The 8,594-nt window shown below is 43.6% G+C and overlaps 1 pseudogene; it reads right to left on the reverse strand.

Annotated features, from left to right (window-relative positions):
• Positions 1-3,252: 3,252 nt before the first annotated feature.
• Positions 3,253-3,725, reverse strand: LOC123405259 (annotated as a pseudogene).
• Positions 3,726-8,594: the final 4,869 nt, after the last annotated feature.

Consider the following 8,594-nt stretch of genomic DNA (forward strand, 5'->3'; position numbering starts at 1 on the left):
CCCTAGGGAGGCGACCAGGGAGGCGGGCGTGTGAGCGGCGACGATAGTTTTACAGTGTACCCTAGGGGGAGAGATGCGGGGAGTAATTGGATTTGATATAATAAAACAAAAATAAAGTGGAGTCCTTGCATACTCGTCGTGTACATCTACGTGATGCAATCCAAAGATGTGTCCGGGGTGGATGGGTTGGGGATTGAAAATTTTGTACATAAACCCTAGTGCTCAGGACATGAAACATGAGATCACATTATCATCAAGTGATATAAAAATTCCTTCCTTCCCTCGAAAAAATGAGTCCTTCTTCACCCTCTCACGATCACGTACACGGTAGCCTCACCCTGTAATCTAGGAGTGGTCGATCCAATCTCCCCATGGGGATAACTTCCATGCACTATCTATCTTGGTTGGTTGCAACCATCTCTCCAAAACAGTTTATTATGGGAAAATCACATTATTTTGTTTTTCCTTCCAAAGATATGTGGTGAAAAAACATGGAACAAAATTGTAGAAGGCATGGTGGGATGCGTGCACATGCTGTCTTTTTGTACTGCAAGTGCACTTGTTGGCAAATTGCATGTGCACGTGTCATGTTTAATTTTTTCTTGAAAATTATGTTGTACACCTTTACGTAGATGCTTGAATTAATGTTTTCATATGTTAATAATTCCTAAATATTGAAATCAAGCATGCACATAACGCATGGCATCCAAGCTTTGTCGGCGACCGCTTGGATTCGCCTGGAGTATGCCCGCTGTCTAGTATCGGGCATGGGAATGTGGATCCATGCCATGCCATGCGTTTCATCTGGACCCATGTCATGCACCCCCAGGCAATCGGGCCCACAACATGTGCCACTAGGCTTCTCGATCCTAACCATGCGCTAGTGTCCACCATGGGTAGAGATGCTCAGGTGCACAGGTTTGCTGGCACTAGTTAATGACTTCGTATCTCGGTGTGCAATATGTGTAGTCGCGTGTTGCTTTGACATGCCTGGCATGCCGAGGGAAGGGACTCGTGTCGGAGGTCTAATGAACGGAGGTGGGGTCAATGGTGGATGGATGGTGTGGGTGAACCTGGCAAACGGTACACGGTTTGAGTGTAGCTGGCTAGGTGTGCATGGCTGGGGGATAGATGGCTAATGAGTGCGCATGCGTCTTGTGTGCATTATCAACGTTGACCGGTGGGTGTCTACTTGGCCACGTGTGCATGCATGGTGTGGGTCCAGTTAGCGTGCTGCGCACGGGACGGGCCTTGGTTGCTAGGGTCCACATCTTGCGGCATAGAGTTCTGAACCAGATGAAGGGGCAGGCCCCGCACACCATTCGTAGGCCAGACTCGACTCGTTTCCTCTCTATGGACAATGGCTGCGAGGCGACCCTTCTCTTTTGTGGCACATGACCCATATATATGGACCAAAGAGCTTAGCATGTGATTGTTACCCCATTCCCTGCTATGATTTCATGTGGCCTCGGTATAGATCTTGAATTCCCGATGATACTACACTAGAAATGCGTCAAATGTCCCGAATATGGCACGCGGGACCCAAGAAAGGCCGTGACCTAGCATGCACGTTTGAATTGTTCTCCGTTGACCCGAGAGAAAGCACCAATGATTCTGCAAAAATGAGGTTGCTATGTATGTAAATTCTTGTTATTCATCATAATTTTGCTTGCTGCCAAATTCATATCGTACGCTTATCAGTACTAGGTTTTGCAAAATGAGATGAATAGATCATTTGTATTTTCGTACAACGTTTGCAAAAGAAAAACAACCCATTTTATGGCTGGCTTTGATATAATGTTGAATTCGCTGACATGAGATTTTTTGTTCTTTTAATAGCTCATTGCATATTCATAACAGTGGAAACGCTACCTACACCCGAGGGAAACTTTTTTGAAGAAAATATACAAGTGGCTCATGGCTGCAAAGATTGTGTACTGGCGTAACGGGCTCTAAAAATGGCCGTTCTGCATGAAACGGAACTGGCATTCAAAAACCCAAGCAATTGCAGCTTACAGAAAGAGGTGGCGTATTAAGGCAAAACTTACTACGTTGGCTAACATATTGAGGATGGTGAAGACCTAAAAGCATGGATCATGCTGCATCTGTCAGCACTTTGTAACTAGATTATTTCCATTGCACCCTGCATAATTCTTCTGTATTGTTTGTCATTTAGTTCATCTATCTGGTATCTTAATGTGGCCCATCATGAAATACATAAAAATGATTGTCATGAAATACATAATTTACATAGATAACAAGTTCTGATCATCAAATACATAACTTAATATCGTCACATAGCGAATAAGTTATAAAACCACGAGTTTCAACAACAACCCAAGGCCAAACGAGAAGCAAATAGTGAGATACATGGCACGCTGGCCTTAACCACGCCACACAGGCCGAACAAGCAATAAACTCCGAGAGATCAGCAGCCAAGCCCTCAACCACCCCGAGATTTAGACATCAGGCTCCTGCCGCGAAATGGAAGATGTCGAGGCCTGAATCTTAGATAGCAGCAAGTCAAAGTACATATAAAGAATGGCATTTCGATATACAGTTTCACAAATACATATAAAGGATAATATTTTGAAATGTTTTATTGGGTGGGTGCACGGAAGGTGGGTGCAAACCACCCTTGGTGCATCGAGCTGGGTGTAAAAAACTACTCTCATAAAAAGGCGAATGGATTTGGATACACAATTTCATAAAATATGATGAATGCAAGCATCATCTAACCACAGAAAACGAATCAAACTTCATACAATGCTCCTACTGATATAATGTACATTTAAATGATGTGTTCATTTGATAGTGTGCATATGAGTGTGTTTGAAATCTCACAATATGGTAATCTATCACAAGCACACACACACATTCCAATTTGAATACCAAGTTGAGAAAACTAAATGTTGAATTAATATGAATTTGGCAACATGCAAAATTACTGCTGCAATTTAGGAAGTAATTGAAAACAGGGGTTCATATGACCAGTACAATTATAATGCTCAATTGAAAACATGGAACAGAGGGACCAACCACCCTGGACTTATCAAACATCACTCCATTTCTAAGTTTCAAATATCATGGAGCTAGCCCAAAGAAAATTGATTAAACTTCATTTAATTCACGTTATGATTTAATGTACAGGTTAAATGATGTGTTCCATGGATAAATTACTAGCACTGAAAAGGCTAAACTTCACCAAAATAAAAGGTTAAACTGCAGCGCAACCTGAATTCGAAGCTTACCCTAAAAGCCACCGCCGCCGTTGAGACGAGGAGATCGTCGAGGGAACTGTGGAGAACGGCGGGGAAGCGACGTCGCGCGCAGCCACGACCTCCTATTGCGTAGGACGTGCGTCCACTCCAGTGGCACCACCTGGAATAGCACCCTCATGAACGGCACCGTGTATATGATCGTAGGGTCATCCTTTGGATACTCGATCCTGGATCTATACGCCCACCACCTGCGCCTGACTATCCGCTCCTCCGAGTCCGTCTGCTCCATCGCCCAGAGGAGAAACTCGATGGGCTGGACGGACTCCCGTCGGACTTCATCTTGGGAATAGATCTCTCGCTATCTCTGAGATACTTGACCATTCCCTTCACCGACGCCGACACCTCCCAGTCGTTGTCAAACCAGGAAAGGATCTCTCTCAACCTGGCTATCTTCGCCTGGTCGCTGCCAGCGATGGTCACGATTCTGTCGTGCAGCGACGCCATGGATGTGCTTCTAGTGGGGGGGAGGGGTGGGGGTGAAGAGAGGAGTGGTGGTGGCTTTGGACGAGGAGATGAGAGACGGTGGATCTGCAATGGAGAAGAGGAAGGAGCGAGGGTTTTCTAGAATGGTTGGAGGAGAGGAAGGAGCGCAACATGGAAGGAGCGAGGGTTTTATGGAATGGAGAAGAGGAAGTAGGAGGGGGTGGTTTTCTAATAAGAAAGTGAGAGAAGAACGTGCGGCGGCGGTTTAGTTATGGACGAGTTGACGGTGCTTTATGATTGGACTGCCATACCAGCTTTGAGCGTTAATGCCATTTAAGTTTTCTTTCTTTTGTTGATATTTTATTTTTGACTAATAAGAACTACAACTGTGGCAGTGGACTACATGTTGTACGTGAATGGATTATATGGATTTTTTTTCTCAATCGAAAGAGAGATAAAGTAGTGAAAATTCAAAATAAATGTAAAAACTTGGCACACTTCATTTGTTGCACACCTAGTACCCATGAAAATTTGGAAAATTGGAATACAGTCAATCTCTCCCTAATAATAAAGCACGGACCGCTTCTGTCGTACGTCATGGCTGTTTTGCAAAAAGCCCCTGAGGTTTATCGAAATCAACCCGCACTCCAAATCAAACCAGTACGGTCTACACACGGGAAAAACGCAACCACGATCTGCCTCGCCTAGCCCTCGCGTCGCTCCGTTCCGCCACGTACACCTCCTACCACGCCCCGCGTGCCGCCGGCCGCCTCCTGCCCCGCCCACCTCCTGCCATGCCCCGTGCGTTGTCGGCCGCCTCCTGGCTGTTGCCTCACCCCGCGACCTTGCGGTGGCCCGGTCGGTGATTACCTGCCAGATCTCGCTGGATCCGGTTGGAAGTGGAGCTCAGGGGGCGGATCTGGAAGGCAGGCGAACGGAGCTTGGAGCACGATTGCTGACGGACGCGGCATGGCATACGGTACCGATGAGAGAGGAGAGAGAAGAGCAGGAGAGGAAAGGGAGCACGGGAGGAAGGAGATGGCATGCTGGATGGGATCCCCACGACGCCACCGTCGCTGTCGCGGATCCCCAGGGAAGCCACCTTCGCCGCGGATCCCCATAGGCCGCAGCTGCCCCAGTTCCCAAGGGTTGATGCCGCTTCACATGCTCTGCTGTGGCCCGGTGTCCAGCAACCATTCCAAGGAACCGAACTCGCCACTGCGAGTGTTCGCCATCCTCCAGCAAGCGTGCCGCCGTACATGGACATCCTCCTATGGGCAAGCTCCACCCCTGTTGCATCGTCCACCCATGCCAAGTCCTCCTCTTTGCCAAGTGCCGCGAAGCTCCGCCATGTCTCAGTCACTTATCTTAACAAGCAGCATGAATGTATACACACAATCCCACCTTTCTCTCCCTGTCCCTCTGTTTCTGTTTGATGGGATGCATATTTAGGTTCAGTTTTGAGCAATGTTGATCCGATGCTTGTTTGTGCTAGGTGCAGCTGCAGCAGAAGCAACCAGACACTTTGGTTTTGCGGTTCTGAAACTACACATAAGTTGGGGAGAACGTGTACCATCAGTGGTTAGTGAACAATATACCGCAGCAGATTTTAGGTTCTTCTGTTGTCACTTGTATATTAGGTGTATCTCTCAACTTTTACAAATCACTGGTTGCTAAACTAGGAAACAAGTTCCCATGGTTAGTATCTATCAGTTCTTTCTACTTTCTGATGTACCATTATTGTTTTTTCTTGCTTATTTTTCCATCTTAAATGGTTTTGCAGAAACATACACAAGGGAAGGAGGAGGCGTAAAGTACAGGACAAGGATCCGAGTGATGGAGCAGCAAAGTTACTCATCAATTTGGTCTTGATCTCAATGGTTGACCCTTCTTTTATTTATCCAATAACAAGATATGTTTCTAAATTTCCACTCAAGTGAATCGTCATGTCACTGGATTCATTTAATCACAGTTGTTGCTTTCTATATGATTTTTGCCATCGTGCTGGCTCCCCATGATTCAATCCAATAATTCTAATTGTTGTGTTCCAACTTCGGATTACTATTGTGATGTTATGTTAGCTTAAACCTGCCAGCTTCGACCTCAACATCTTTTGCCCATAAGTAAACATTTTTTTTATATAACTGAATTGTTGCATCTTTCAAACATTGTGCCCTTCTCAACTATGCATCGTTAGAGGTTCTGTTCTGCCAGCCAATAAGTTTAGGAAGCGACGCGTGGGAATCACTTCACTCCTTTGTTGCAGAGGAAAGTTACATTGCCTCATTATTATTTGGGTTAATTATCCTTTTGCCCTGAGTGGTGTCCATTTGTTTAGTTTTGCCCTGAGTTGTTATATATATCTTTCCCTAATACTAAAGCACGGAGTGCTTCTCCCGTATGTCGTGGTCGTTTTGCAGAAATCCCCTCGCGTTTCCCGAAATCAACCTGCAGTCCGGATTTAAGTGAGAACACGAATTGTTTTTTGTAAACATTTAAGTGAGAAAACGAATTGTTTTTTGTATTTTACAGGAAACCCCCCGTGGTTCCCCAAAATCAACCTGCAGTACATACTTAAGTGGGAGTACGAATCGTTTTTTGTAATTTTTATAGAAACATCCTTCAGTTTTATATTAATTAATATGTAGTTCAATTGTGAGTGACAGATACTTAAAAAGGGAATCGTTTCCATACGGCACGCCGGCCGAACCGACGCGCCGGTCGTCGCTCGCGCGCGCGGCCCATGCAACATTTTCCCCACCCGCGCGCTTCGTTGGTCAATGGATGCAACATTTTTCGTCTAGATTTGTTGCAACCAGCGTCATTTTTGCTGCAAGCATTTTTTACTACATTTTGTCCCAGTATAAAAGTTGCATATACGTTTGGTTGCAACCGTGTATATACGTCGGATTTTTCATTACAATCGATGTTTTTTACTTTTGTTACAACCGTGTTAATTTTTGCTACAACCGGCATCATGTTTTGCTGCAACCGTTCACTAAAAAGTTGCATACACGTCACGTAAATATTTGTTACAACCATCGTTTGACTTTCGCTACCATGTACCATCAGCTTCGTTTTTTTGCTACGATCACGTAGATATTTTTTTGCTATAATTTTTGTTTTTGTTGCAACCGTTGAAAAAATTGCTGCATCGCATCGAAATTTTGCTGCATAGGGGAAAAAATGTTGCATGCGGATCCAACGTGCGGACGCGCGGGGGTTGGTGGATCGTGCGGCCCGCGCGTGGCCGGCCGAAAGTTTGGGCCGGCGCGCCGGCGAAGATCACTCCCCTTAAGAAAATCATATCTTTTAAACGGTAGCTACAATTTTAGATTATTATATATGAAATTTTATTAGAATCATATGTAGAATTTGAATATAATGTTAGTTTATCTATTTAACTTTTTAAAATTCTGTTTATAATGTAATTTTCATCAATAGTGATACGCATAGTCTAAATATGATGTTATTTTACTTATTTAACAATTTTAAAATTCTATTTATGCTGTAATTTTAATAAATAGCGCACAATCCATTTTTTCGTACTGAGGTCGATCCATGTTGCAAATGAACACCTCATCAAAATGAGAATGAAGACAAAAAACTATCAATAAACGACAAAACATTACATGAAAACAAAAAAGTTGATGTTCATCTTAGGGAGAGAGAGAATTAGAGAGAGAGAGAGCATAGATGTATTCACAAAAAAGAGACAACGCAGATGTGAGTTTAAATAAAGATCTCAAGTCATGATTATTAGGTTAGGACATGTTGTATGGTTTACTCTCCTTACAACACACTGCCTCTTTTGCTAGTAATTTAAATAGGACATGGCACATCTCCATTGTTTGACACCTAAAACCCATGAAAATTTTGAAATTTAGGCAAGTAGCTGGAAGGTTTATGGTTTTCATGGTTCTGCATTGGATGAGAGGGGTGACGCGTGATTTTTTCCTATGACTTTTTTTGAGACATTTTTTTCCTATGAATAAAATGCCATATATTAAAACGGTTCCAAAAAAGCCCAACCACTGTAAAACTTTGTATAATAAATATAGATAATTCGGGCCAACTGATGTCTATTACGCAACCTTCTCCTTGTAGACGTTGTTGGGCCTCCAAGCGCAGAGGTTTGTAGGACAGTAGCAATTTTCCCTCAAGTGGGTGACCTAAGGTTTATCAATCCGCGGGAGGCGTAGGATGAAGATGGTCTCTCTCAAGCAACCTTGCAACCAAATAACAAAGAGTCTCTTGTGTCCCCAACACACCCAATACAATGGTAAGTTGTATAGGTGCACTAGCTCGGCGAAGATATGGTGAAACAAGTGCAATATGGATGGTAGATATAGGTTTTTGTAATCTGAAATTACAAAAACAGCAAGGTAACAAGTAACAAAAGTGAGCATGAATGGTATTGCAATGTGTGGAAACAAGGCCTAGGGTTCATACTTTCACTAGTGAAGTTCTCTCAACAATGATAACATAATTGGATCATATAACTAGCCCTCAACATGCAACAAAGAGTCACTCCAAAGCCACTAATAGCGGAGAACAAACGAAGAGATTATTGTTGGGTACGAAACCACCACAAAGTTATTCTTTCTAATCGATCTATTCAAGAGTCCGTAGTAAAATAACATGAAGCTATTCTTTCCGTTCAATCCATCATAGAGTTCGTACTAGAATAACACCTTAAGATACATATCAACCAAGACCCTAATGTCACCTAGATACTCCATTGTCACCTCAAGTATCCGTGGGCATGATTATACGATATGCATCACATAATCTCAGAATCATCTATTCAACCAACACATAGAACTTCAAAGAGTGCCCCAAAGTTTCTACCGGAGAGTCAAAACGTGTGCCAACCCCTATGCATAGGTT

Source organism: Hordeum vulgare, chromosome 6H (assembly GCF_904849725.1).
Source record: "Hordeum vulgare subsp. vulgare chromosome 6H, MorexV3_pseudomolecules_assembly, whole genome shotgun sequence".
In the NCBI taxonomy this organism is placed as follows: Eukaryota; Viridiplantae; Streptophyta; class Magnoliopsida; order Poales; family Poaceae; genus Hordeum; species Hordeum vulgare.